Source organism: Alligator mississippiensis, chromosome 11, assembly GCF_030867095.1.
Source record: "Alligator mississippiensis isolate rAllMis1 chromosome 11, rAllMis1, whole genome shotgun sequence".
Taxonomy (NCBI): Eukaryota; Metazoa; Chordata; order Crocodylia; family Alligatoridae; genus Alligator; species Alligator mississippiensis.
Window position 1 is genome coordinate 52,839,673 of NC_081834.1, and position 27,997 is coordinate 52,867,669.

A 27,997-nucleotide genomic window follows, 5' to 3' on the forward strand; every position below is an offset into this window, starting at 1 on the left:
CACATGTTGGCATTCCAAAAACCTTCAAGAATAGATTGAAACAGAGCTGGCAACCCTAATGTGCAATACCCAGAATCAGAAGGAAATGAATTTTAACTAACCCCCAAAAAACTGCTCACAAGGCCAAATTGGAGCACCCACCCAGCAACTTGCCAGCTGCCTCAGGACACTGCCTGACATGTTACCAGTTTGGGACTCCATTGTGTTGGATGCTGCACGCATCCTGGCACTTGACTTCCTATGTTGCCTTGGGCAAGTCATTCATCCTCTGTGTTCATCTCTGTGTTATTCCCTGCGAGTGCTCATATGACAAAAAATCAAGGTATTCAGTCATTAGTTACTTCTCTTGTATTGGTTCTGCTCTGAGTATTCTTGGGGAGTTTTTGAAGTGCGTGCCTCAAATACCCCATCCTGAGTGATCGTCATGGCCCGATCTCAGAGCTTGAAAAGTGGGGTGCAGATGATGTGGTGCATCATCACATATAACCCACCACATATTTTTTTCCAGTTAAAGAGAAATTCAGAGAATTACTAATAGGCAAGGAGACAGAGCTGTATTATTGAATTTAATATCAAAGCAAAACCAGATACAATTTTATTGGAATGTACACTAATTTACTAGGTAACATATCAAGTTAAAAATGCAACAAAGTAGACAAAAATAGTTAAATGACATTGTTTTATTATTCCTGTAGTCATTATGGTTAAATGCACTTTTCTTATTCAGATTCCTAAAGCAAATTCTAGCCTTTTTGAGTATCTTAACAGTGTATCCCACCCTTCACTATTAGTCATTGCTACACCTGAGTTAATGTCTGCCAGAGTTAATATTTTTATATTATATTACTCAAGGCATTTGAGTTAATGTTTTTAGCTAGAACTTAAAACAGTCTGAAGGGCTGCGAAATAAAACCGAGATGGTTCTAGGAATGGCTAACTGGCAGTAAATTACAGAAGGATAGCTAATCAGTTAAACATCAAGATCATTGAAAAGGAGACTGGGTCTTTAACACCCATGAACTGAAGAGCACTTAGCAGGAATCAGGTGGATTATAATGAAGAATCAATTGACTCTGTCAGCACTGCCTGAATAGAAATGTTGCTGGCCCTCCCAGGCAATTGGTATTAATGTTTAATTAGAGCAGGGATCAGGAGGAGAGGGGGGCATGCAACTGCACCACTCCCTGGATTTGCCCCTACAAGTGATGATGTCATGAGCACTTTGTTTCTGAAAACTCATCTAACATCTGGTCAGATAAAATGATATCACCAATTAAAAAAACCTTGCTTCTCTCTTGTTTTCTGATAGGTGGAAATGCCCCAGTCTTACTGCTGATTGGTCAGAGAATGGCAGAAGAGAGAGTACACGTACATGATACTAGTAAGTAATCGTTTTTTCCCTTCATGAAGACAGATTTTTGAGAGGCTTAACAGAGTTGTAGGAGACAACCCCAGTTTTGGTCTGCTTTTTGTGAGAGGTAAAGAAGATATGGAAATATGTTCATTTACTTCCAGGTTGTCTTTTCCATTAGCTGTTTGTTTGGGTGTCTCCTACCCCGGGAAGACTGTAGGTTCAGCTGGAGATCTGGGGCAGTGAATAGGGAGTACCTTCTGCACCATCTCTCCACCATGGTATTGTGGCACTACAGAGGGCTCAGGGAAAGGCAAAGAGAAGGACCAAGAGACAGGAAACCCTGGGTGGAGAAACTGAAAAGGTCAGGCTTATGCATGTCAGGGAGGGGCCAGAATAGAAAAAGCTGAAATAATTCCTCAGTTAGAGAAGAGGATGTCAGTCATCTCTGGACCCACAGGTAAGACAATCATAGACGACAGTCATCCTCACCTGTGAGGCATTGCTGAAGAAGAGAAGAGGAATGAGAAGCTTCTTTTATTCAGCTCTCAAGGCATAGGATGAAGGAGTCAGTCAGCAAAATCAGAATATGGAAAATTCAAAATAGGTCAAAGGAACATACTTTTTCCCTCTGTGTGGTGCCATTTAAATGGCAGAACCACCAGGGCTTTGAGAATTGATACAGGTAGCAAGAATATTCAGAGTGAAATCCATTAACGCGAACAAAAATGTTGGCAGGGATATTATGTCTGACACTTTAATGGTTTTAAACTGATCTCTAGCTTTTGGAGATCAAGATCAGCCCTGCAATTGGTATATGACACACTCTTTCTTGGCCTGTGTGCATTTCAGAATAAACCTTTTTGTAGTGTTATGTCAAGCTATTAGTTAAGCTTTGACAATGACGTGCTAGTTAGGATAAGGGCCAAAAGGCTTAGCTAAACTCTATAGGCACGTTTATATGTGCATTAATGTGCTGTAATTATAATGCATTACATTTAGTACCTGTAATAACAGGCACTCAATGCACTGTAATCGGCACTACTGCACAGTAGCGCTGGTGCGTGTCTTTTAGGTGACACTAATGCACAGTAAACTAATTCTGCTGCACATGAATATATTAGCACAGCTTTTGCCATGATGCAGCAATGCGCAGTAGAATTTAGTCTACTGCACCTTTAGCGTCTCATATAGATGCTCCCTGTGTGAGCTTTAGTCTTGATTCTGTTTGAAGCCCTACATGGGGTGTGCATCTGGTATAGACTGAACCCTCTGTCCATTGATATGTTATGGTAAGCCTAGGCAAATATTGATTTCTCTGAGTCCCTCCTGCTTGTTCTTTTTTTTCTTTTCAGATGCATTTATTAATTGCCTACTGCTCTCTACAGCACAGATTCTTCTCTTGGAATGACTTCAGACAGGGTCACCAGCAGGGCTTGAACCAAGGACTTCTAGAGCTACAGTACAAGTCTCTTACTCTGCAAACTGAAGAAGTAACTTCTTCAGCAGGTGGCAGCAGTAGACTGCAATCTTCCATGCAATAGCTAGTAGAAAGACCAAAGCACCCATTTTTGGCAAGTGTCATTAGCCTGGCCTCATGAAAGAAGCTTATTCAAAATAGATGAACTGGGCAAAAATTAGTGTAATATTTTTGTAGTGACTTCAAGTAAGCTTATCAGTAAAGGTCAAATCTTGGCTGTTCAGCACCAAATTATACATTTTGCATTGCTTCGTGAGCTGGTAGTAACAGGTGTTGGTTCTGTTATGAGCCACTGGAGGGGGTGATGTGATATACAAGTTGCCAAATGTGTAACATACTCTGTAATCACCCTAGCTCTTCAATATAGGACAGGATGGCTTGTCACAGAACATTAAGGACCCAGGATTTGGAGACACTGAGCAGAGGGAATGTATTAATTATCTTATGTTGCAGCAGGCCCTGCATGGAAGAATGAATTGACCATTGTGAGTGAGAGTCTGGTTTTTTTTGTAACAGGTGGCGAGGTAGAGTCAACACTGCCTTCTCAGGTGACAGCAGAACATCAGAGGAGAGCTTCCCGTAAATATTTATTTTGTTATTTATTAGGTATATCACTTAAAGATGAAAACTGAGCTTCATTTTGCTGAGTTTTAGAGAGAGAGAGACACCAGGCACATTTACATGTGCGCTGTAATGTGCATTAGCTTATTTTAATGTGTATTAAAGCATCACAAAACAACCATGGGGTATTTATACACATACGTTTATCTGCTCCAACACGCTGGAAATCCAGCAATATAGAGCAGACGCGATTAATCAAGTCTGTGGAGCACACAAACTAACATGCCTAGAGCTGTGTCGCATTCATTAATGTAAATGGCAAAATGTGCATCAGCACTAGGAAAATGGTGGCAGTGTGCTTTGAAACTAAAACCCTTTCAATGTATTTTAGTTCAAAAGTGCACCACCATTTTCTCAGTGCTGATACACATTTCACTGTTTATTAGGACTGTGAAAAATTTCGCCAGCTGTTTCAATTTGACACTATTTCGACTCATTTCAAGCTCGAAACAGTTAAATCAAATTGAAACAAAGCACTTCAAAACAGCCTCAGAACAAAACAAGGCTAGTTGAACCATTTCAAAAGTTTCAAATTTCAAAGCAGCCAGCAGGTGGGAGACAGGGGAGAACCAGGGCTGAGCTCCCAGAAGCAGCTGGGAGCACAGCCCTGGCTCTCCCCGTCTCCCACCACCAGGCTGCAGAAAGCCGATCACAGCACAGGGGAAGGGAACTGAGCCTGAGCTCAGTTCCCCTCTCAAGCGCTGTGATCCGGCTGGGGAAAGAAACTGAGCCCAATCGCTCAGTTCCCCTCCCCAGCCCTATGATTGGGATGGGTTGGGAACTCAGCCCAGCTGGGCTGAGTTCACATCCCCCGCTCTAGACTGGGCTGAGGATGGGAAGTCAACCCATTCACAATCTGATCTAGCGCAGGGGATGGGAAGTCAGCCCAGCTGGGCTGAGTTTCCAATCCCAGCCCGACCAACACGTTGGGCAAATGAACAAGAAAATGTTTATTGAATCAAATACAAATTCAATCAATTTTCTTTTGGTTAAAAAAAGTTGATGGGACAACTTTGACCTTTTTAAGATGAGATACTTTAAAGGGCCCTGGATTATTACCAAGCATTTGGCACCTGCCCCTGGAAAATCTGGCTACTCTCTAAGGCATCACTGACTGAGCATCTGAAAATGTGGTGAATCTAAAATAAGTAGTCATTTCTGAAAATCCTGGATATGAACTGAGACCAGGAAGAGCTTTGTCTTCATCTAAGGCAGTAAGAATAGTACTAACCAATACCCAGCTTTTTTATTGTGCTCTTTATCAGCTAATACTCAAAAAGTATCTGTATTATTGCCTTTCAGAGGAGAAACTCAGGTACAAAGAGGTGGCATTTCAGGTATCCTTGGCTTAGTCACTGCAGATGACTTGACAGTGAGCCTTCTAACAACATAGCAACATTTATGTCCATAAATGGCAGCTGATCTAGTCTTTAGTGATATTTCTGTGCCCTCATTAAAGATCAGCCCACCCTCCCGCCATAGACAAACACACACACACAAAATCCTGGTAGTACCTAAACCAATGCCACTACCTCAGGGGTGGCCCTAAAAATTGCTCTCCTGATCAACCAGCTCCTGCCCCTAAAGTCTGCTATGACAGCCTGAAAAGCTGTTGGAGCCCTTTGAAGGTGTCTGCTTGAGTTTGTCACAATCTGGGAATGAATTCTAGTACAATAAAGGGCTTAGTCTGTCTGTCTGTGTGTCAGTCTATGTGTCTGTCTGTCCGTGATACTTTTGGGCAACTGCGCATGCACCACCTAGAGGGCTGGTAGCAATTGGCTATGGGGGCTCCACCTCCTCAGGCAGGGAGGCAGGAGCCCCACAGCTCTGCAGGAGGAGGCAGAGGCAGAGGCAGCTGGGCCAGGGGCGGGGGAGGCGCACCGCCACTGCCACCACCGCCTCCTCAGGTGGAGGGAGGCCCCACTGCTCTGCAGGAGGAGGTGGAGGCAGAGGCGGGTGAGGGGGAAAAGAGCCGCCACCGCTGCCACCTCCACTTTCTCAGGCAGAGGGAAGGCCCACTGCTCCATGGGAAGAAGTGGAGGAGGGTTGGCAGGTGGGCAGGGGGGAGGGAGGAGCTGCCACAGCTGCCGTCCTCACCTCCTCAGGGGGAGGGAGAGCCCTGCTGCTCTGTGGGAGGAGGCAGAGGCAGAGGCAGAGGCAGGCAGGGGGAGGGAGCTGCCACCACCACCGCTGCCACTGCCACCACCTCAGGCGGAGGGAAGCCCCGCTGCTCCATGGGAGGAGGAGGAGGTGGAGGTGGAGGCGAAAGCAGGCAGGCGGATGGGCAGGAGGGAGCCGCCACTGGAAGGAAGCTCAATATACTTCTGTGACAGGAGGCACGTGCAACTCTCATGATCCGGGGGTGGCTGATACATCTCCTATGCACATGATTTTCTTTCATGTCTCTCTTCCAGATTTCAGCCTGAAGTGCCTAAAAGAGAAAAGTGTCCCCATTGCAGTTATTGTCCTCATCACAGTTCTGATCATCATCATCATTGCATTGGCTAGTGAGTAAAGACCTGTCTGGGAACACTGTGTATACCAAGATGACAGACTCCTATGTTAACTGTCTCACAGCCGTAGCTTTGGCTGAGCACTGCAACTTGTGCCTGAAGCGACAAATGAGGTACTGGTAGTTTCTTGATAAGGCTTGTGATGTGGAAGCAGCACTTTATTTATAGGAGATTATATAAAGAATGACTTCCAGTAAAGGACAAACAGTCTCGCAACTTGTCTAGGCTAAGGTCTGGGGACTATCCTTGTGATAAACTAAGTCCTCCTGGAAACTTAGAGTGTCCTAAAAGTGTGGTGTCCCTGGAGACAGTCTGGGTGAGGCAGCAGACACCAGAATGTTCCTCTAGCCTCCTGCCTCATTCATCCTATCTCTTGGGATACCACACCTCCTAGACACGTTAGGCATTAGGGCTGTGCAAAGCTTCAGGCCCTGATTCGATTCAGCAGAGATTCGGCCTGATTCAGTGGCCAAATCTCCGAATCTGAATCGAATCAGAGGACCCTTTAATCTCTTCAAATCGATTTGGAGAGATTTGTTAAGATTCGGTGATTTGGACATAGAGACAGCTTTAAATGTTTTTTCTACATACCTCGAGGTACCAGGTGGCTTGTGAATGCTGCAATGCTGGGGCTCATGGAGTGTCCCATGGAAGCATGGGGGGTGCTCCTTGGTGTGCTTGGCAGCAGACCCAGAAGTGGACTACAAGCACTTCCAGTCCACGTCTAGATCCACCAGAGAGTATGCAGAGGGGCCCCCTGTGCCTCCCTGGCTCAGTGACTGGTGCCTCCTGGATCTGCGGGGGGGGGCACCATGGCCAATTGCTGAGCCAGGGGGGGACCAAGGGAGGCCCCCACATGCTCTGGTGGATCCGGAAGTGGACCAGAAGTACTTGCAGTCCACTTCCGGGTTCACCGCTGATCTTGCGGGGTGCCCCCCCGTGCTCCTGTGGGATGCTCCATCTTCCCCAGCATCGCAGCAATCATGAGCCATGCCTGGTACCTCAAGGTATGTAGAAAAAACATTTAAAGCAGTGTATGTGTCCCAATCGCTGATTCTCTGAATCAACATCTAATCTTCATATTTGGATTCAGCCAAATCAAATCAGGGACAGAACCTGAATCCAAATCGAATGAGGCCAATTTCGCACTCCCCTACTGGGCATGTCTACATGTATATTTATGCTGGCTTAAATTCACTGCGCAGTAAATTACTGTGCAGTAAGCAGGAATAGGCTGCCATCTACACATTAAAATGCATTAACGCTGTGTGTGGACTGACTTGGGACTAAAGTTAGTCCTAAGTCAGTCCACACACCCAGTGTTACTGTGCAATAAGTTGCCTACATGTGCATTACTGCACAGTGACTACTCAGGTGTAAATTTGATGCCTGCATGATGCAGGCATCAAATTTATTACCAAGTCAGCATTGCCATATTTACTGCATAGTACAGGCAGGCACATGTATATACGTGCCTGTACTGTGCAGTGAATTTGGTTACTGCACAGTAAACATACACATGTAGACACACCCTGTTTTCCCAGGAGGACTTAGTGTCACATAGCTCTGGAAAAAAAATTTCTACATTCTGTCTTCCAAAAAGCAAGATGTACATTTTACATGGGGATGTGTCATATGCAGAAAAATATGGTAACCTATACACTATTACTAATAAATTGAAATTTATTTTTCCTTGCAGTTAGCAGCAAAGTAAGAAATGCCCTTTTAAGAGTCAAGTTAAAAAAAGAGAGCTGCTTTGTGACTTTAAGTTAAGCCCTTAACTGGGGGAGGGCCTGAGCTACAACAAGCCTGGAGATTCAGACTTAGTTGCTCCATTCTGATACTTCGGCAGCGACAGATTCTTGATTTACCTTGGTTCTTGGTGTACCCTGTGGCTAGGCCAGGCCCTGTGTGGTTCCCTGATAGAAACGAGTACAGCCTCCCAGCAGCTTTATCTTACACTCACTTTGCTCTAGGCCTGGGAAGCAAGGAATGTCACACAGAATGCACTAGATACTCACACTCTCAATCACCCCATAACAAATAGCTCTTGGTCAGGGTGCCTGGATCCACACACTGTGGCAGGCCAGTAGGGGATGCTCCTGCACTGAGCCACCCACCTCACTGTGCCCATTCACCTTCCAGGCTCCAAATGCCTCCCTGGGGGCGCCTCACATCTGGCCAACCCCCTTTCTGGAGCACACCCACTAGCCTGGGGGTAACACCGCCACAACCCAGGGTCTGGACTGATCCTGGTTCTGTGCCCCCTGGAAAACACAGGCCTAGTAGCCCTTGAGTGTACTCGACCCACTTCAAGAACTTGGGGTGCTTCCCTTAGTCTGAAGCACAAACAGTGGTCTCCCTTAGTCAGCTGAACCAAGGGGACCCAAGGCATAATCTAGCCCCTTTCCCAATAAGTCTCCCACGCTAGGTACAAAGGAGTTCTTTATTGGTTACAAGGGGTAGGTTTGGAATAGAGTACAGGATACAGCAATATCAGAGAAATCCCATAGAGCAAACAGAGTGGCTGGGTAGCCTTTAATCATGCATCTGAGTTACTGCAAGCTAGATAGCTAGTTCTCAGGTAGATTACTCACGAGTATCATCCAGAGGCAGGTGAAGATTCCCTCTGGAGGCAGACAGTTCATTGATCATGAGTTGCAAGAGAGATGACAAGTTTCAGATGGCCCAGCTCTTCTCTCTCTCAGTTTTCATCATGGCTACTGCCCCTCCTCCTGGGCAGTCCTTAACTTATATAGCCCTTATGACCTCATTTACCTGGTCCAATGGAGGCTAGCACCTGTTGGCTGTCAGCCAATCAATCTGAAATGCATCACTGGTTGCCAGGTATACTGGCATTGCTCAGAACAATAGGGAGCCCAAGCCCCTCATTCAGGTATGTGATGCCAGTCCCGTAAGCAGAGGGAGCAGGTTTCCCCCTCCCTCAGGAATGCGTCCAACTCAGGTTACAACTCAGAGTGACCTAAAGAGCCCATGGGATATCTGCCCTTTGCAATGACCATGTTAACCAAATTGTCACGTAGCAGAGTTGTTGGGGAAAGACAGAGGTGGCATTCTGCCACAGCCCCTACATCCCTTTTTCTTTGATTCCTCCTCACCTTGGCACAGAGGTTCTCAACCTTTTTGGACTCAAGGCCTCCCTCCCTGGACTCAAGGCACCTCTCCATAACTTTTGTGAATTGAGTGGTACCCAATTTCAAAAACTAATTTCCATGTTACAGTGCTTACCTCCTTGCAGAAGGGCCAGGCAGTGGGGGTGGGGAATCGGCCAGGGAGGGACAAGTCAGAGCCTGTGCTTATCTGCTCAGCTCTTCATACTTTGCTTATTTCATTATAAGTGGTGACATGCTTCAAAAGACCTTGGTTGAGATTCCCTGCTTCAGAAGAAGCAGGGCATGATCCTGTTCCCAGTGCTGCTTCAGCTACTTTAGGTTTGAGTATCAGGAGTGGCTTCCATACCCAGCCCCTTCCCTGCTAACTTGTAAACAGATCTGCTTACTCCTAGGCCTGAGGACTGTGAAGCCCACATACTGAAGTAGTAGCCATGTCTTAGCACAGCACAGTTTAACTTTAAATCTTACTGTCGCCATTTCTGAAGTGTTGGCATCAGCCTGACTCCTAGCACCTCTCTAAAATTCTCTCATCCTTTCATTATTCTAATTTTTCCTAATTATGTTAATGGATGGTTATTGGGTGTGCAAACAAAGAGGATGAGTTTTATCTTTCTGATTTGCACCAATCACCCTCCACTCCTCCAAAATTCCTGCTCAAGCATATGCATCGAAGGTCTGGGTGGCCTCATGCATAGACCATGATCCAGGAGGATCAACGCTTGCCACTGCAGGTGTGGCCTCACCAGTTCACCAATCTCGTGACCTTGGAAACATGTTTAAATTTCCTTATTCTTTCAGAAGCACTGTGATGACAAAAGTGTCCCTGGACAGACTAAGGGAAAGAGCAGATTCCCTCAGGAGCATGAGGTTGCTCTAAATGGCACCAGTAGCTAAGCAGATCTCTGCAATACCCCAGAATACAGGGAGCACAGAGCCAGCTTCATGCCCCAATGTGCTCTTTTAGCTATCAAGCACATGCTGACATCTCTGTCCATGTTTAATAGGTGCATGCATTGGGGTTATGAAGTCTCCACAGGCCTCAGCTCTATATTTTAGGGATTTCTTCACTCTCCTGAATGTCGACCTCTGGGTTCATGATGTGGTCCCCCTCAGGGTTAGGAGCCTGTTAGCATGGCCAGCAGGGGAGCTGTGACTATGTACCCCATAGGCAATGCATAGGAGGGACAAGGGGGGGGGGGGGGCGCAGATTGGCCACCACCAAAGCCACCTCTGGCTTCTGCAGGCAGTCGCCGTTCACCACCGCCCCCCACACTGCTGACACCGGTGCCTGCAGGCAGCCCCTGTTTACCACTATCTGCTCACTGCTGATACCACTTCTGGTGTCTGCGGGTGGTTCCTGCTCGCCACCCCCCACCACCGACACCACTGCCGGCGTCTGCGGGAGGTCCCTGCTCACCGCCAACGCTGCCACCTACAGATGGTGCCCCCCTCCAGTCTTGGGAGGCACCAATTGTTCATGCTGTACTCTGCCCTTTAACAGGGGGTGTTCTTATCTCTGGAGGGTCCTGGTTCAGTTCCCTGTGGCAGCCACCATAGAAACACCTGGAATAAACCCTGTTGGAGAGAGGACATTTTGCGGGTTTGTGGAGCATTCATGCCAACGTGCCCAACCCCTCATGATTTTTACCTCTGGCTGTGAAGTTAACATTTTTTAATTGTATTTTGGCCTTGCCATTTGGGCTGCCCAGCCTGTCACAACTTCATCATAACTGGCCATAACTTCACAGGACTGAGAAAGGCATTTGAAGGTAAAAAGGGTGTTTTGGTCATGGCACCATCTTGACCCCAGCATCCTCTGTTCCTGCCTCCTGCAGGACCCTGGATATGTAAGGAAGTGGTGGGTCCTAGTCCGTTCCCTAGTGGAGATTGCAGCTCAGATACAGGCACCAGGAAGAGGTTGGTTCATGTCTTACCATTGTGTTCCTTCTCTGCTTTCAGCAAAAAAATATCCCCCTTGCCCATCTTGTCCGCCTTCTTGCACTGCTGCCTGTCCAGACAGATGGGTCGGATATCGAGGGAAATGTTTCTTCTTCTCAGAGACTAAAGAGTCCTGGAACTTGAGTCAAAGTCACTGCATTTCACTTGGAGCCTCCCTGGGTGTGATTGATTCCCCAGCTGAACTGGTAAGGAAAAAAATACCTGCAGTTTTATTGTACCAGAGCTAGGGACAGCCTAGCCATAGAGTCTGCTATACCAGAACTAAAAACTCCCAGAAAGTCAAAAGTGGACCCTGGTTTTAGGGAAGCAAATTCCCTCTGGAGCTGGTAGGAAAATGGAAACTTCCAGTGAGGGCAAGACATTTCTTCTGACATTTTTATTGAGAAAAAATGTTGGTTCCACTGAAACATTCTCCTCTCATTTCAGCAACAAATGCTCATTCAATATTGGCAGGGCAGGAGAGTGGGCAGGAGAGCTGACTTCTGGCTTTTGGCATGCTGCACTTGGAAAAATTAAAACCCTTAAAATTAAATTAAATTAAATTAAATTAAATTAAATTAAAATCAATAGCCTCAAAACCTTAAAACTTGGAACAGGTTACCTAGAGAGGTGGTAGCATCTCCATCCTTGGAGGTTTTAAAGGCCTGGCTCAACAAACCCTGGTTGGAATGATTTAGCCAGGGATAGTCCTACTTTGAGCAGGGGTTAGACTAGATGTGACCTCCTGAGGTCCCTTCCAATCCTCATTTTCTGTGATTCTATGAAATTTGGGAAATGCTTAAAAAGTGGAGAGCAGATTTGACATGTTTTTGATGGTTTCCTTTTCCCCACAAATTTTCAGAAAATGAAAAATTATTTTCCCACTGAGAGAGAGAGAGAGAGTTTTTAATAAAAATGTTTTTGTCCCATCTGCTCAGACGGTGATCTCTTTGGGCGGAACTGGTCCCTTCCTCTGTGTTTGTACAACCCCCAGCACAAAAGGCCTGGTCTCAGTGAAGGGTACAGGGCACAACATTGCTGAAACTAAGCATGTAATGCATGTGATGTTTCCTTCCAGACATTCATGCAGCGTTACGTGGGCCCCCTTCACTACTGGATCGGCCTCCACAGGGCAACAAGCCAGGCCTGGAGATGGACCAGTGGAATCCTATTCAATGACCTGTACGTCTGCTCTTCTTCTTTGCTTTCCCAGCATGAGCAAAGGTCTCTGTGAAAGCAAGGTCCTTTACTGCTGGAACTAAACCATGGTGCAGCCACTTGCCCCTGCTGGGTTAACAGTAATGGCTGAAGTAGAGCTGGTGGGTGAACTGTGGCTAAATTCTTCCCCTCTGGAAACTGTGGTTTTGCCAAAAGTAAAACTACCTGAGAAGGAGGAAATGCCACTTGAGCAAAAGTTTCCATCAGGAAAATTTAACTGAACCTTTTGTTTCGTGTCAACTCAAGTCAATCTTGGCTTGATCCTGCAGTGCATCCCAGGAACTGCAACGTGCAGTCCTTCCGACCCTGCTCCTCTTTATGGGACCTGGTCATCACCTGGCCACCCTGGATGCAGAGCTCCCTCATAAATGTGTTTTCCCCATCAAGTGACCAAGTGACTGCAGTGCATCACAGGAGATGCAGCCAGGAACTAGGAGCTATAACTCTTGTGACACATGCCAGCAGCTCTGCAGTTGGTTTTTATCATTTTGGTGGGCTTGTTATCCTCCCCTTATGCCTTTCCTGGCATTTCAATTCTATAGAAACTTGAGATATGGGAAAAAAAAAAAACCCTATCAATTTTGGAGGGAAGAGAAGCCAAAATGCTGGGATTTCCCCTAGGATGGAAATTTCATTTTGGGGAAGGCTCTGTACACATCACCACCCTCTCATGGCATGCACAGGAGCAACTTACCCAAGCACAGGGGAGAGTCCTTGCTCCTGGGCAGATCCAGGATCCTGGTGAGGGGGTGCAATCACCCTCCTTCAGCTGTGTGACACATGGGCAGCAAGTTCTCCGAGCTCCCCACCATATCAGGGCAGCTCCTGCCAGAGCTTCACATACGTTGTGAGCTCTGAGCATACTAGCTGATCATGCAGGCCCTGGCTGGAGCTCCTGTTTTCATGCAGCTCCCATAGGGTGACCAGCATAGAAGACAGTCCGGTTGTCCTCTGTCCTCTATTGATATGAAGCTTGAAGAGAAAAATAGAGGACATAACGATATTGGGTTTTGTATCAATAAAGGACAAAGAACAAAGCAGCAGAAAACCAGAATGTCATCTATGATGGCCACCCTAGGAGTAGCTGGGAATACCCTTCCATCTCACCCCAAGGCAGAGGTGTGGACAGTCCCCTAGTAGGGAATTTGGGCTCAAACCCAGATGCTGAGTCCTACTCCACTGCCCTGTGCTGTCTCTCTAGATGTGGCTAGGAATGAATCTGATACAAGTTCTGCTGCTGCTCACTGCAGGTTTAAGATCACGGGGGAAGGGCACTGCGCCTACATGAATAATAACAATATCAGCAGCGCCAGGTGTTCCTCAGAGAGACACTTCATCTGCAGCGGGCCAGATAATTGTGCCAGAAGGAAGATTTGAGGACAGCACAACATCCAATGTGACTTAAGGCACCAGTGCAGACTCTCCTGTAGGCTTGCAGTCTGTACCTGATCATCTTCGCTGGAGCATCCTACCTCTCTGACCACTGCTCCTACTTGATCCCTACTGACAGCCTGTAGCAGGTTGCCACCTCAGGGCCTCTTCAACAAGGCTTTTGCCCCTTCCCTGACCATTTCTCAGCAAGCCTTAGTAATATCCAGTCTTTTGAACCCACTGGCCTTTGCCCCTTGGAGTGTGTCTCAGGATGCCCCATAATATACAGATTTTAACAAATAAAGCAAGTAAACAAAATCCTTTTTGTCCTGGATACTGGGAGGGGTCTGCTTTAGCTTCAGCATTCCCACCACATATTTTTTCCATCTCTGATGCATCTCCTCCACATTTCTCTGTGGTTCTGCCTGCTGGGGTTTTTGATTCCCAGTGAGCCACTGGGAAGCCATCAGCCTTTACACAGCTGCAGCTCCTCAGCAAGCCTGACTGCCTCCTCTTAGTGGGACAAGTCCTGTTACCCAGCCGTTTCTGACAAGTCATGGTTTATGGGCTCTACTACAAGATGGGTATGTCTACACATGCTATTAATGCACACCAATAAGCACTGGGCATGCCAGTTACACTTGCACCCAGACCACAGCACACTGAGCTGGGTCAGAGTAGGGGTCAGCCTGTCAGCCTGGGGCTGCTCCAACCAGGCTCAATATGCTGCGGAGCAGCTGGCTAGGGCATGAGAGTGCTTTGGTGTGAGGCTAGCTGGGAGGCAGCCCCCACACTGAAGCACATTCATGCCCCAGCCAACCCCATCAGTGTCTGCATGTGTGCACACAAAAAAACTCCACAGCAGGGTAGTACTTATATTTAGAGGTACTACCCTGCTGCAGAGTTTATTCATTTCATATGCCCTAACATAAGCACATGTAGACACTTAGATGTTTACTGCACAGGTTGATGGGCAAAGGGATGCACAGACCTGTGGGAACACAGGTGGGTGGGTGCTCAGTGCAGTTTTGTAACAGGAATAAGAATGCTTTGCACTGTCAAGTGAACCGCAGTAGTCACAAGACAGGTTGGAAGAGTATGTGTGTATATATAGATTAGCCTGTGCATGGGCAGGTGTGAAGGATAAAAGGTGGAGAGAATGGCAGCCCAGAGGAGGGAGAGAGGAGGTGAGTGGAGAGCACAGAGACACTGAGACTCCGGCAACTGTGGATAATACAGATGAACTGTACCGGGTGTTAGAAAGAGAGGAACCGGAGGCGACCTGCAGGAGGAGGGAGCCTAAGAAGTGAGAAACTCCAAGTTGAACTGACTTTGGTTTTACAGGCTGCCAGATGATTAAGGTCTTAATAAAGATAAAGAGCCTAGGTGGTATTGACTTTGAGTTTAGTTTGATGAGCTGCTAGCCCACGCCTTTTCCTTTGCCTTAAGCTCTTTACTTGTTTCATGTTGGCACTTTATCTCCTAAAAGCACGTTAGGGTCACTTGGATAAGGTATTGTAGAAAGGCACTTTCAGTATAGGTGTGCAGTGCTATTATAACTGAGCACTTAGCACGTGGGTAGGAGGGCATACTGCAGTCAGCAGTAAGTGTACTTTAGAGGCTAAAAGGGCCATGAGCAATATTAAGCAGCTGAGACAGAGAAGACTCCTAGAGCTGGTAGACCTAGTGAATGATGCAATAACTCAAATTGTGCCAGAAACCTCAAGGCCCTGAACTGAAGAGTATTTGGGAAAGTGCAGTAGCCAGGCAGAAACAATATTGAATGTGCTGGGCACTTCAGATCCCTCATAACATCATCAAGATTTTTAGTAAAAGCCGCTCATTGAGCTAACAGTAAGAACTACACCCCAAATGGGTTCATTTATATTTATTTTTATTATTATTATTATTATTGCATTGTGAAAGACTATGTACTTTCATTGCCATTGGACTTGACATTATTAACATTTAGGTGGAGGAAGGCCAGGGGTTGGAGCCACAGACTCCTATACAACAATTAAGAGTCTATCACAGGGGTGGGCAATTATTTTGGGTGGAGGGCCGCTTACAGAGTTTTGGCAAGCCTTCGAGGGCTGCATGACAGGCAGCCAGGGGCAGATAAATATTAATTTTCTAAAATTTTTAGGGACCCCATGGGCCAGATAGAATGGCCTGGCGGGCTGCATCTGGCCTGCGGGCTGCATTTTGCCCACCCCTGGTCTATCAGCTTCCAGATGAAAGACTTGTGGCTGCAATAAATGGGACTGAACACCTCCCAGTTGTAAGAACTAGAAAATGTGGTGGGGAAATTTCATCAAAAATATATATCAGGAGACACCCTGATGATGGTTTTGACCAGGTGGTTTTACATATCTGGTAAGGGAGAAGCCATTCTTCCTCAGCTTGACGTGGTGTAGTTGAGGATGGAGACCTATCTATTGCACTGTGGCAGGCACAGCTGCAAGAGTGTAATATAGTGTCTCAAAGAGATTGTTTTTGGCCTCTCCCTCTAGCTTGGTTCTATGTCCTTTTGAGTAGGGGTAAGTGGCACTAGGTGGCATCTGAACCCCAAGGCCTCTGGGCTTGCGTCTTGCATGTAGGATGCCTGCTGTGGATTTGGGAGCATCTAAAACCCCAGGCTGAAGAAGCTGGGAGGTAGGATACCTTCCCTGTACCAGGCCCCGATCTGGGTTTTCATGTCTTGCTTGGCTTCCTCACATTCCAACCCCAGGATGCCTGCTTGTGCAGGCTCTGCAACTTGCAATTCAGATGTTTGTGTTACTTTCTCTGGATCCAGGCTCACTGTGGCTCCAGTATTCAGGTCTGAGGGTTTTCCATCCTGTGTAGTGTTTTCTGAACTCCTGCTGTGTCTTCTCATTGTCCAGGAGGATCTCATTCAGTTTCCATAGTCCTCTGCCACTCTTGGACTGCCCCCACAATTCTGCTTTCACTTTCAGGAGGCAGTGGTCCGAGAAACAGACCAGTGTGGATTTGGCTTTAGCTACCATCCACTCTTTTGAGAAGAGGACAAAGTCTATATGTGATTTAGACTGGCCCATGGGGTTTACACAGGTGAAGTTTTCCCCTGGTCCTTTGGCTTTTCTGCCTGCATCCACCAGGCTATGTTAGCAGATAAGCTGCTTCAGCGGTCTAGTCCCTTTGTTTTACTTCTGCTTATTCTGTCTCCCACCTTGATGATGCAGTTTAGATCCCCTGTGACATTGGTGACGTGTAGGGGGTGCACACAGGAGCATGTGCACCCCTTGAGTGTGGCGGTGCACCCCCTACGAAAAGGCACTGCCCGCCCCTCGCCATCAACACTGCCGGTGGTGTCTGCAGGAGGTCAGTGACCTCCACTGACCGCAGTCAACGCTGCTGGAGATGTCTGTGGGTGGTCGCTGCCCCCCGGCGGGTGGTGAGTGCCCACTGAATTGGGGGGAAAGGGAGGGGGCAGGGGTGGGGATGGACCTGAACTGAGCAGGAGGGGGGTGAAGCAGGATCAAACGCAAAGCAGGTGGGAGGGGGGTGGGCTGGGGTCAGACCCAAACTGGGGGGGGAGGGGGAGGGGGAGGGGGCAGGGTTGGAGCCAAACCAGGGCGGAGGGGAGGTGGGGGTGGACCTGAACTGGGGAGAGAGGGATGGGGCAGCGTCGGACCGGTATGGGGGAGATGGGGGGAGTGGGGTCAGACCTGAATGGGGGTGGGTCAAGCCGGAAACGGGGTCAGACCTGAAGGATGGGGCTGAGTGGGATCAGACCCGAATTGGGGGGGCAGGTGGGGTCGGACCTAAAGCAGAGGGGAGGGGGGTGGAGTGGGGTGAAACCCAAACCAGGGGGCAGGGGGCTGGGGCAGGGTCGGACCCAAACCAGGAGGGAGGGAGGCTGGGGGCAGACCTGAACCGGGGAAGAGGGGGGTGGGGTCAGACCTGAAGTGGGGGAGGGGGGAAGAGGGGTTGAACCCAAACTCTGGGGGGTGGGTGGGGGCAGACCCAAAGCAGCGGGGGAGGAAGGTGGGTTGGGTTTGGCCCCGAACCTGTGGGGGGAGAGGAGCGGGGGAGGACCCAAAGTGGGAGGGGGTGGGAGGCAGACGCGGGGCTTCATTCCTGCTGGTCCCCCTCTCCCCGTCATTCTTGATGGGCAATTTGCTAGTAATTTTAATGTTCATATAGCTTTGGAGTCAAGAGAAGTCAGGTTAACTGGCCAGGCATTGTCACTTCCTCATGGATTTACAACAGTCAGAGTTGCTCAGCTGATTGCTTGCAGCTATACAACTTTTTTATATTTCTGGCTACAAATGTTAATCACATATTTGGTTAACTTCACTGTGCACTCACAAATGCTAACCCTGCCCAGTGACTCAGTGTTGCAAAACATCACCCCTGCTCAGCAAACCAATATTTTCTCAACTTAGTCATGTGCACTTGTGCCATCATGGCATTTTTCTGGCCAAGTGGAGCTTGCCAGGCCTACACAATGATGTTAATCCTTGGCAAATCCTCACATATCAAATGCTAAATCCAGCATGGGATTTAGAAGCCTAATTGCCTTCACAGATAATACAAGTAAAAATTCAGATCCTCGCAAGTCTCCCTTAGCTTCTGTGCCATTCTGGAAAAGTCCTAAATCCCTGGGCACCTATATGTCTACCAGTAGTATCCCACAGGTATCAAAATCTTGGCAGCGCTAAGCAGTTTGGTGCCTATTTCACATATCAGCCATATTGGGCTAGATATTTCCTTCCTAGCACAACTGAGGGGTCAAATGCAGTAGGCATTCTCAGGGCACAGCCCCACAAAAAAACCCCAAAAACCCACTGCCAAGTAGCACTTACTCATAATGTGGGGGATTGAGGCTCTCTTCCCTCCTCTGCCTGTGGGGACGTGAATATAGATTCATAGATGTTAGGGTCGGAAGGGACCTCAATAGATCATCGAGTCCGACCCCCTGCATAAGCAGGAAAGAGTGCTGGGTCTAGATGACCCCAGCTAGATACTCATCTAACCTCCTCTTGAAGACCCCCAGGGTAGGGGACAGCACCACCTCCCTTGGGAGCCCGTTCCAGACCTTGGCCACTTGAACTGTGAAGAAGTTCTTCCTAATGTCCAGTCTAAATCTGCTCTCTGCTAGCTTGTGGCCATTATTTCTTGTAACCCCCAGGGGCGCCTTGGTGAATAAATACTCACCAATTCCCTTCTGTGCCCCCGTGATGAACTTATAGGCAGCCACAAGGTCGCCTCTCAACCTTCTCTTGCGGAGGCTGAAAAGGTCCAGGTTCTTGGCCTGCAAGCCCTTAACCATACGAGTGGCCCTTCTCTGGACCCTCTTCAGGTTATCTGCATCCCTCTTGAATTGCGGCGCCCAGAATTGCACGCAGTACTCCAACTGCGGTCTGACCAACGCCCTATAGAGGGGAAGTATCACCTCCCTGGACCTATTCGTCATGCATCTGCTGATGCACGATAAAGTGCCATTGGCTTTTCTGATGGCTTCGTCACACTCATGTTCATCTTGGAGTCCACTAGGACTCCAAGATCCCTTTCTGCTTCCGTTCCACCCAGCAGGTCATTCCCTAGGCTGTAGGTGTGCTGGACATTTTTCCTCCCTAGGTGCAGCATTTTGCATTTCTCCTTATTGCATTCTGTTGTTTTCTGCCCATTTGTCCAACCTGTCCAGGTCTGCTTCTAGTTGTTCCCTGCCTTCTGGAGGGTCCATTTCTCCCCATAGCTTTGTGTCATCCGCAAACTTGGACAGAATACACTTCACTCCCTCGTCCAAGTCGCTGATGAAGACATTGAAGAGTATCGGTCCAAGGACCGAGCCCTGCGGGACCCCACTGCCCACACCCTTCCAGGTCGATACCGACCCATCCACTACGACTCTCTGGGTGTGACCCTCTAGCCAATTCACCACCGACCGGACTGTGTAGTCATCTGAGTCACAGCCTCTTAACTTGTTCACCAGTATGGGGTGGGATACCGTATCAAAGGCCTTCCTGAAGTCTAAGTAAACGACGTCAACCCCTACTCCTGCGTCCAGGTGTTTTGTAACCTGGTCATAAAAAGAGACTAGATTAGTCAGGCATGATCTACCTGCTATGAAACCTGTGCTGGTTTCCCCTCAGCATAATTTGTCCTGCCGGGCTCTCGCAAATGTGAGCCTTGATAATTTTTTCAAAGACTTTGCCAAGGATGGAGGTGAGACTGACTGGCCTATAGTTGCCCAGGTTCTCCTTCCTCCCCTTCTTGAAAATGGGGACCACATTGGCCCTTTTCCAGTCCTCTAGGACCTGGCCCGTGCACCACGAGTGTTCAAATATTCCCGCCAGTGGCTGTGCAATGACGTCAGCCAGTGCGCCTTCAGTACCCTCGGATGGAGCTCATCCGGGCCTGCCGACTTAAAGGCATCCAGTTCCTCCAAGCAACTCTGCACCATCTCAGGGTCTACGCATGGTAGTCTGGCGCCTTGCTGCTGCCTCTCTACAACCCCAGTGAGAGACTTGTTGTGCCCCTCGCTTAGAAGCACTGAGGCAAAGAACTCATTGAGGAGTTCAGACTTGTCCCCTCTGTCCGTCACCAATTGCTTCTGCCCATTTAGTAGGGGTCCCATTCCTCCCTGGGCCTTCCTTTTACTCCCTATATATCTAAAAAACAATTTTTTGTTATCCTTAACTTGGGATGCCATCCTCAGCTCCATGGTAGCTTTGGCCCGTCTAACTGCCTCCCTACAAGCGCGAGCAGAGGAGGTATACTCCTCTTTGGTAATCTCTCCCTGTTTCCACTTTTTATGTGCTCCCCTTTTAGCCCATAGGCTGATCTGGATTTCTCTGGTCAGCCAAGGAAGCCTCCTGGCCCCTTTCCCTCTTTTTCCTTGCATCAAGATCGTCTCCCTCTGTGCCCGAAGGATCATTTCCTTAAGGCACAGCCACCCTTCCTGGCCTCCCATCTCTTCAAAACTCCTACTCAGCAGTGTGTCCTTGACTAATCGCCTGAGTTCATTGAGATCAGCTTTCCTGAAGTCTAGCACTTTCACCTTACTAGTTACCTTACCCACTCGCCGTCTTATGATGACATAAAACACTCAATGTCCACAGTGAGGCAAAGACAGGCAGGGGACAGAGAAAAAAATGCCTTTCCTTATGCAGTGGTGAGGGTACTTACCCAGGAAGAAGTGTCTGCCCAAACAGATGTTCTTTGGAGCAGGGAATGGAACCAGTCCTATCCTTTCCCAGATCAGCGTCATTATTATTGTCTGTTATGTATATTCTAAGCATAATGTTTGCTCAGTCTTATTTTTCCCAAACTCTTTAGCCCATTGGCCTGTAACCCTAAACTCCCAGAATCCCCCGTATATATTTAAGATCCCTCCTTTTTGCATCCTGTGCAGTTCCCAGGGTTTGGTACAGAAGCACTCAAAGAATAGAGAGTCTCCCAGAGCACCAGAGGATGGGCAACCTGCTGGATTCTCACAAGCTGTACTACAGGTATTTCTATTTCTACCCCCTGGAGAGACCTTACATTTGGAGGGACCTCATCCCTCTCTTGCTCCACAGTCTGTTCCCCATGAAAATGCAGCCTTCCCCAGGCTACAGCTCACAGCAAAGAAATCGGTGAGATCTTTCTGTAAAGCCCCAGGGTCATACACATTCAACATGGAAGGGACATGAGGTGATGATTTTACCAGTGGTCAGTGACCACCCGCAGACACCACTGGCAACATCGGCATCAGCCAGCGGCGATCACAGACCACCCACAGACATCGCTGGTGGTGTCAGCAGCAAGGCGGGATGGGAGTTGGCAAGCGGTGACTGCATGGGGTGCACCACCACACTCAGGTGGTGCACGTGCACCTGCATGCACCCCCTGTGCATTGCCAATGATTAAGAGAATTAGCCCAAAAGCTGGACTCAAGTCTTTCCTTCCTTTCCTGTTACTTTTCAGGTTGAAAGGGAAGGCAAAATGCAAAGGTACCATGGGAGAGTCTCAACTGGGGAATCCCTATACCCTGGCACAGCACCAGACACTGCTGTTTTGAGACATATGGAACCAGCGTTCCCTCTAAGCTGTGCAGCGTGCCAAGGTCATGCCATGCTGCCAGGCGCACCTGTGTGGCCACACACGCTGCACAGCTTAGAGGGAACAGTGCATGGAACCTGGTCCTTGTACGCAGCTAGATGGGCTGTGATGCTGTTTCCCTGGCGGGGACACTGTGCACACGCCACTAGTCTCTGCAGGTGCTGCCTGCCTCAACACAATGCTGCCTGGGGCTTCACTCACAGCAGGTTACTTGGTGAAATATCTCTGTTTTTTCTGGACTTCGGGATTCAGGGACAGCTTTTCTTCAAAGCCTGGTTAAACTGGGGTGTTTGGTAGCTACAGCAAGGTGGTCGGTGTTCTGCCAGTGGAGGACTCTGAAGGTATATCTGATCTCACTACAGAAACAGGGGACAGATAGGATGCATTAAGTGTCCAGCCACTCATGACCATAGAGGCTAGTGCCTGAGTTCTAACCTGGAGCTCTTTGGGGATACGCTACGGAGGGCTCACTGTGAACTCCCCTTGCTGTAAACAGTCACTGTAGCTCAGTGATTCTCAACCAGGGAGTAAGGCACCTTAGGTTGCTTTGAGACCCTTTCAAGGGTGCTGCACGGTGCCACACAATGTTAGTATGGCTGGGTGTGCAGGCATGATTCACAAGACAAACATAGGCAGAGGGAGAAAAAATTTGGGGGCGGGGGGCTGAGAGTGCATGCGCATGTGTGCACCCCCTTCTCCCCCCCGTGGGAAACTCTTCAGGGAAAGGGGTGGGGGAAGGGGAAAGGGCTGTAAGGGGGGAAAGTGGGGAAAGTGGGGAGAGAATGGGGCTGGGGCTGGGACCAGGCAGGGATTGGGAGGGAGCGGAGCCTAGCTGGGCCCAGGATTGGGATCGGGGCTCAGGCCCGCTGCACCCATGCGGTTGCCCCTTCTCCATGCCCAGGGTCGTTGTGTCCACCGTGCCCTGCCCCGCTCTGAGTCATCCCGGGAAGAGCCCGGTGTAACCCTAGTCCCAATCCACAGTGGCAGCCTGCACCAGCACTCTCAGAGGGTGCATGTGCACCCCTGTACACCCCCTGCACATTGCCACTGAGTCAGGAAGGAGTCATGAGACCACCTGCTACTGAAACACAAGCTTCAGGTCAGATAGCACCTGACTCAGCTCATTCAGTAGAGTCCTGCAGTCATGGCAACATCTCACTGGAGTGGCTCAGTATTTTATTGTGTATTTAATTCAACAGTGATTGCATCATTTCTATTTGACAATGAAACTGAATATTTAATATTTCATGACAATTTATGTGAGCAGTTCTCACAAATTAGTGCAATCAGTGCAAACTGAGATTTAAGCAACAGGCATTTTTCTTACTGCTGGCTCTGTGTGCTGCCATCACAGGTGGAAGGGAACAAGCATCCTTTATGAATTCTGCCCCCTATTTCCCCTGCAGGTGTCCAAGATAGTGACTACCCACCACTGCATCGGAAACATCCACTTCCCTCAGCCCCTTCATCCAGCTTCCTTAAGTTTCACACCTGCTGGCTGGAAACCTACTGTTGAGTCTACCCCCAAAGTGACCTGACAGCCCCTCAGTGCAGCATTGGCAGGACCGGTCTGGCCAAGAGAACCATTTTCAGTTTCTCATCAGCCCACGAACCATTTCTGCATCCCAGTGACAGCCTGGTGGATGGAAGCCCAGAAGAAGCAGGGAGCTCAGTGCTGACATGTGCTATTGATCAAGGAGACAAGAAGCCCAGGGCTACCACTGGCCCCAGCTGGACAGGGTCCAGGCTGCAGGTGAGCAAGATGAAAAACTGTAGGGCCAGGTTTGCATTTTACTGCAGAAGCTTGGGGCAGTTTGGTTTTAGCACAGCTAAATGTTTAGCCTGGGAGTGGTAAAACACTGACATTCCTGCTCAGGGGACAACGCACAAGGGACCTGCACTCCCTCTGCTTCCACATCAGAATGTATTTCCCAATCCCATAGTCCTGGTCATGCTCACTTGGATTTCTCCATGGACCCCCAAGAGACCCTAGGTGACACTACAAAGCCTATCCATTGCTGAAAGAAATACCTGAGGCACTAGGCCTTGGGAGGGGAACAAAGCTTAGTGGGCTAAAGCAGAGGAGCTGAGGGTCAGGACACTTGAGTTCTATACTCAGGGCTTGGGGGAGAGTGGGAACTAGTGTTTTGAAGTAGGGGGAGTTGGTCATGAAGATATATGGCTCCCAGTCCCAGCATGGGGAGCAGACTGGGGGCTAGTGAGTGAGAATGGCAAGACAGGTGGTCACTGGTCAGGACTCCTGGGACTATTTCTGCCTCTGAAAGTGGCATAGGGATTCCTGATTAGCATGGGGAAGGCTGACTTGGAGTCAGGACTCCTGGGTTGATAATTACTCCAGTGCCTTCTGGGTCTCTCAAAGCACCTCATGTGCTGTTGCTGGGATTGTTAAGTTACGTACAGTCTCCAGACATGAGGTTAGTCATTGGGAACTGAAGCAGGGGGAACCAGACTAAGAGGAGCAGGCCCTGTGGCTTCCTAACCGAGGAAAGGCAGAAGGCAGGGCAGGGTGGCACCTTAGAAACGGAAGCATATATCCCACTCAACCAGTTAGTCTCTAGGCAGCCACCCTGCCCTGCCTTCTGCTTGACTTCAGCAGAGCACAGCTGACTAGCCCAGGAAACTGTGCAATGTCTGAATAGCACCCAGGCATCCAGGCTTCTGGTGCACCCTCGCTTTAATCAGATCTCACTCTACTTCATAGAGCTGGGCATAGAGCCCAGACATCCTCCCTCTGTGCTCTAGCCACTAGCCCCTACTCCCCTCCATTGGGATTCCTGCATGCTTTCTCCTTGCCCAAAAGCATAAGGAAGGTGTCCCTGCTTGCCCTTAACAAGGCCCTGCTGGCTGCCTCTGAATCAGCCTCTGCTCCAGCTTCATGATCCAATGTAAGGAGTGGGGAGACGGTGGGCTTGTGCTGACATCTGGCCGACATCTGGCCACAGGAGCCAAGCAGGGGGCTGTGGTATCTAGGCAATACTTCTGCAGGAGGTGGGGACAGGGACTCTTTGAGACTCTTTGAGAAGCACCTGATTTTCCAGTTTCCCTGCTCCCTGGGCAGGTATAAATATGGGAGGTTCCCTAAGAGTTGCTACAGCCTCCCTGGTCCCTGAGATCTGCAGCTGTTCTTGCCCAGCTGGAGTGGGGTTCTTCTCATCTGGCAGGTACCTCAGGAGTGGGGGGTTGCAGGGAGACAGGGTTGTGGGACAGGAGGGGCATCTGTTCAGAGCAGGAGGAAGTGGGAGCTAGGACTTCTGGGTTCTATCCTGTGCTTTGGGAGGAGAGTGGGATCTAGTTATTAGAGATGGGGCAGATTGGGAGAATGGATGGGCTCTATCCCCAGCTCTGGGAATGGGTGGGTTTGACTGGGAATGGGGAATGGGATGCAGGGCTCTGCTTCTATTTCCATTGATCTTATCCTTTAGGAAGCCCCAGTTTTGTCACGCTTATGGTGCCCAGAATCCCTGCCCCCCTTGCACCACACCTTTACAGACACAGAATAGGAAGAGGTCCCTGCCCCAAGGACTCCCCCATGTAAGACATGATGATCTAGCAGCTGGACAGAGAGAGGTCAGTGCAAGGGAACGATGAGGCACTGCTAGTCTGCACAAAAAACAATAACCCTGGTACACCAGTAGTTTAGCTGCCATCAGAGGATGTCCCATCCTTTTCAGCCCAGAGCCCACCCTGCACTCTGTGAACATGATCAAAGACAGGGTCTCTGATTATCTTGGTGTGATCCCAGTGTCCCTGGTGCTGATGCAGCAGGGCGACATGGCCAAGTCATGGTTCTGAATTACGAGCTAATTACAGCAAGTGCTGAGCAGTGTGACACAGCTTCAGCTCTGCCTGAAGAGTTAATTCATGCAGAGAAAGCAGAAAGCAGAGAAGGGAGGGGCCCCAAAGCCAGTCATGGAGATACTGATCGCACAGCCTGTGAATAGACAGTCAGGAGCAGAGAGGGAGGACAGACAAAGAGAGCAGGTAAAGTTGATCACATGTTGGAGAAAGGGGTGTGTTTCTGAAGACAAACAGGAGCAGAGGGATGTGTCTAAGAACAGATGGGTAGAGAAGAGCCTAGAGAAAGATCGGCATAGTTGGAGTGCAGAGGGAATGAATCAGTGCAGTGAGGCATTGACTGGTGTGGATACCTGTCCATCGCACTGTGCACAGGCCCCCCTATGAGAGTTTACTATAGCCTCCCAATGGGAGGAGCTCAGCTACACAATTTATGGTAACATGAGATTGCTCTCAGGCTCTCCCTCTATCTTGCTCATTTGGTCTTTTGGCTAAGGGCAAGCAAGCAAGACTTGAAGGCATCTGCACCACAGGACCTTTGGGCCTGGGGCTTGCATGTAGGATGCCTGTCATAGATTCAGGAGTATCTGAAGCCCCAGGCTGAAGAATCTGGAAGGTAGGATACTGGCTGGTGGTAGCATCGCATAGACTTGAATGATTGAACTCTGCTCAGTCGATAGAATTTGGAACTGATTTGGCCCAAGACATGACAGTATATTAAAAAAAAAAAAAATCACAGGAAAAGAGGAGCCTAGAGAGAGCAACAAATGGAAAAGGGGGTACAGAATGCCCAGGGTGCCTATATCTCTTCCTCTGTCTCTCCCTGTCCACCCTAAATGCTCCCCTCTTACATCTTAGAGATCAGGTGGGGATAGAGGGTGGCTGGACCAATCTGGACAAGGGTGAACAGGCAGATGGATGAAGTGAGGGCAGAGCGGCTGCTGGCCAGGTGGATGTGGGACAGAGTGGGTCGGGGAGCTGGACAGTTGGGCTCAGGAGGAACCTTGGGCTGGGGACTTGATATAGAGGTCTCTGGTAACACTGGGATGTCCCTGGGCAGGAGGGTAGGTGATATTTCAGATATTCTGAGCTTTATCTGCTAGCTAACACTTTCTTTGTCCTCCTTCTCCAGGCACTGTCCTCCCTGAGAGCCTCAGTATGTGTGAACCGCACTTTGAAACCCATGCTTCTGACAAGCCTGATGGTCTGGTGCCACCCAACCCTGACCATGCCTCATTGGTGGAGACCAATGAGCTTGGCAACCCAGGCCCACCTGTGCCTGGGATCCCAGTTGCCCCTTGGCCTCCTCTGCCAGAGGGTAACATCCCTGAAGAACCTCACAGACATTGTCCTCAGGATGAATAGACCCCTGGACACATTGCATCCTTCCCAGGACTGCATCCACCCCCTCAGGCCTATCCAGCCTTTCCAGCACTCCTCACTCCCAACACCACCAGCACCCCTCATCCTCAACATGGACATGCCCAGTGCCCAATGACCTGCACCACTGGGATGGAGCCTGGAGGCTGAGAAGGGGACAGTGTGCCTCGAGGTGTCAGCCCTGGTGCTCATCAGATCAGAACTGAGCTCCTCGGAGGTTGGGATGGCACTGGACTAGGGTCTATTCCCACACACTGAATGTCAGTTTACCTGTCCATCTGTCTCGAGACATTGGTAGACCTGTCTGTCAGTCCTATCTGTTGATTGAATACATTTGTCCATCCATCCTTCTCTCCCACCAGTGTTTTCCCCCCTCTCCCTCTGGCAGGACTGGTGGCTGTTCACACATGCCCCATATGTTCCCTTGCTTTTGTGCTACTCTTCTATCATCTCCATCCCTGCAGGCACTGTGGATGGTGGTGACCTCTGAAGTCATGAATGCTTCCTCTGTATAAAAATATCCATGACTCCTAGCAGTGGGCTGCTGTGTCACAATCAGGAGCAGGTTGGGTTTCAGTTGCCACTTATGTTGTTGCTTGAAAAGAGTTTCAATTAAAGGTTTGAACTGATAATTGCAGTGTCTGTTCTGATGTGAGCACAGTAGGAGAAAGGGGAAAGGGAGGGGAGGCCTACGTACAGTGCTAGGTATTGCTTAATAGTGGGAAATGTCCTAAAACACATACACGCGTGCATACAGTCCCACACTCATGTACCAGCTGCACCTGCAGGAACCCCTCTCTGGGGCCTGTTCACTCCTTGCCCCTCTCTTTGGAGCAGCAGTGAACTAGAGCCAGTTGTAATGTCTGGGATCATGCTCCATAATGTACTGTGCTGAGATCCACCAAACTCATAGCCCAAGCATCAAGCCCTGCCTGGCAGAGAGAGGCAGATCTGAGCCAATGGCACAAGTACCTTTAAGTGTACAGCTGCCTCTCACCTTCCTGCATTTCCCATCTTCCCTTCTCATGCCTGAGAGGGGACCTGGGGATAGCGAGTCAGCTATTCTCAGTCCATTTGGTTGGGGCAGTAAGGATACATTCAGGAA

At 49.1% G+C, this 27,997-nt stretch overlaps 2 long non-coding RNA genes across 2 annotated transcripts; one reads left to right on the plus strand and one right to left on the minus strand.

The window, feature by feature from the left end:
- Window positions 1-3,405: 3,405 nt before the first annotated feature.
- LOC132243834 (uncharacterized) lies at window positions 3,406-8,685 on the minus strand. The gene is made up of 2 exons (XR_009455409.1): window positions 8,563-8,685; window positions 3,406-5,883 (listed from the first exon to the last, which is right to left on the minus strand). It is a non-coding gene; the product is annotated as an uncharacterized LOC132243834 (long non-coding RNA).
- Window positions 8,686-24,818: 16,133 nt separating this feature from the next.
- LOC132243828 (uncharacterized) lies at window positions 24,819-27,524 on the plus strand. Its single transcript, XR_009455400.1, has 2 exons — window positions 24,819-24,878; window positions 26,645-27,524. It is a non-coding gene; the product is annotated as an uncharacterized LOC132243828 (long non-coding RNA).
- Window positions 27,525-27,997: the final 473 nt, after the last annotated feature.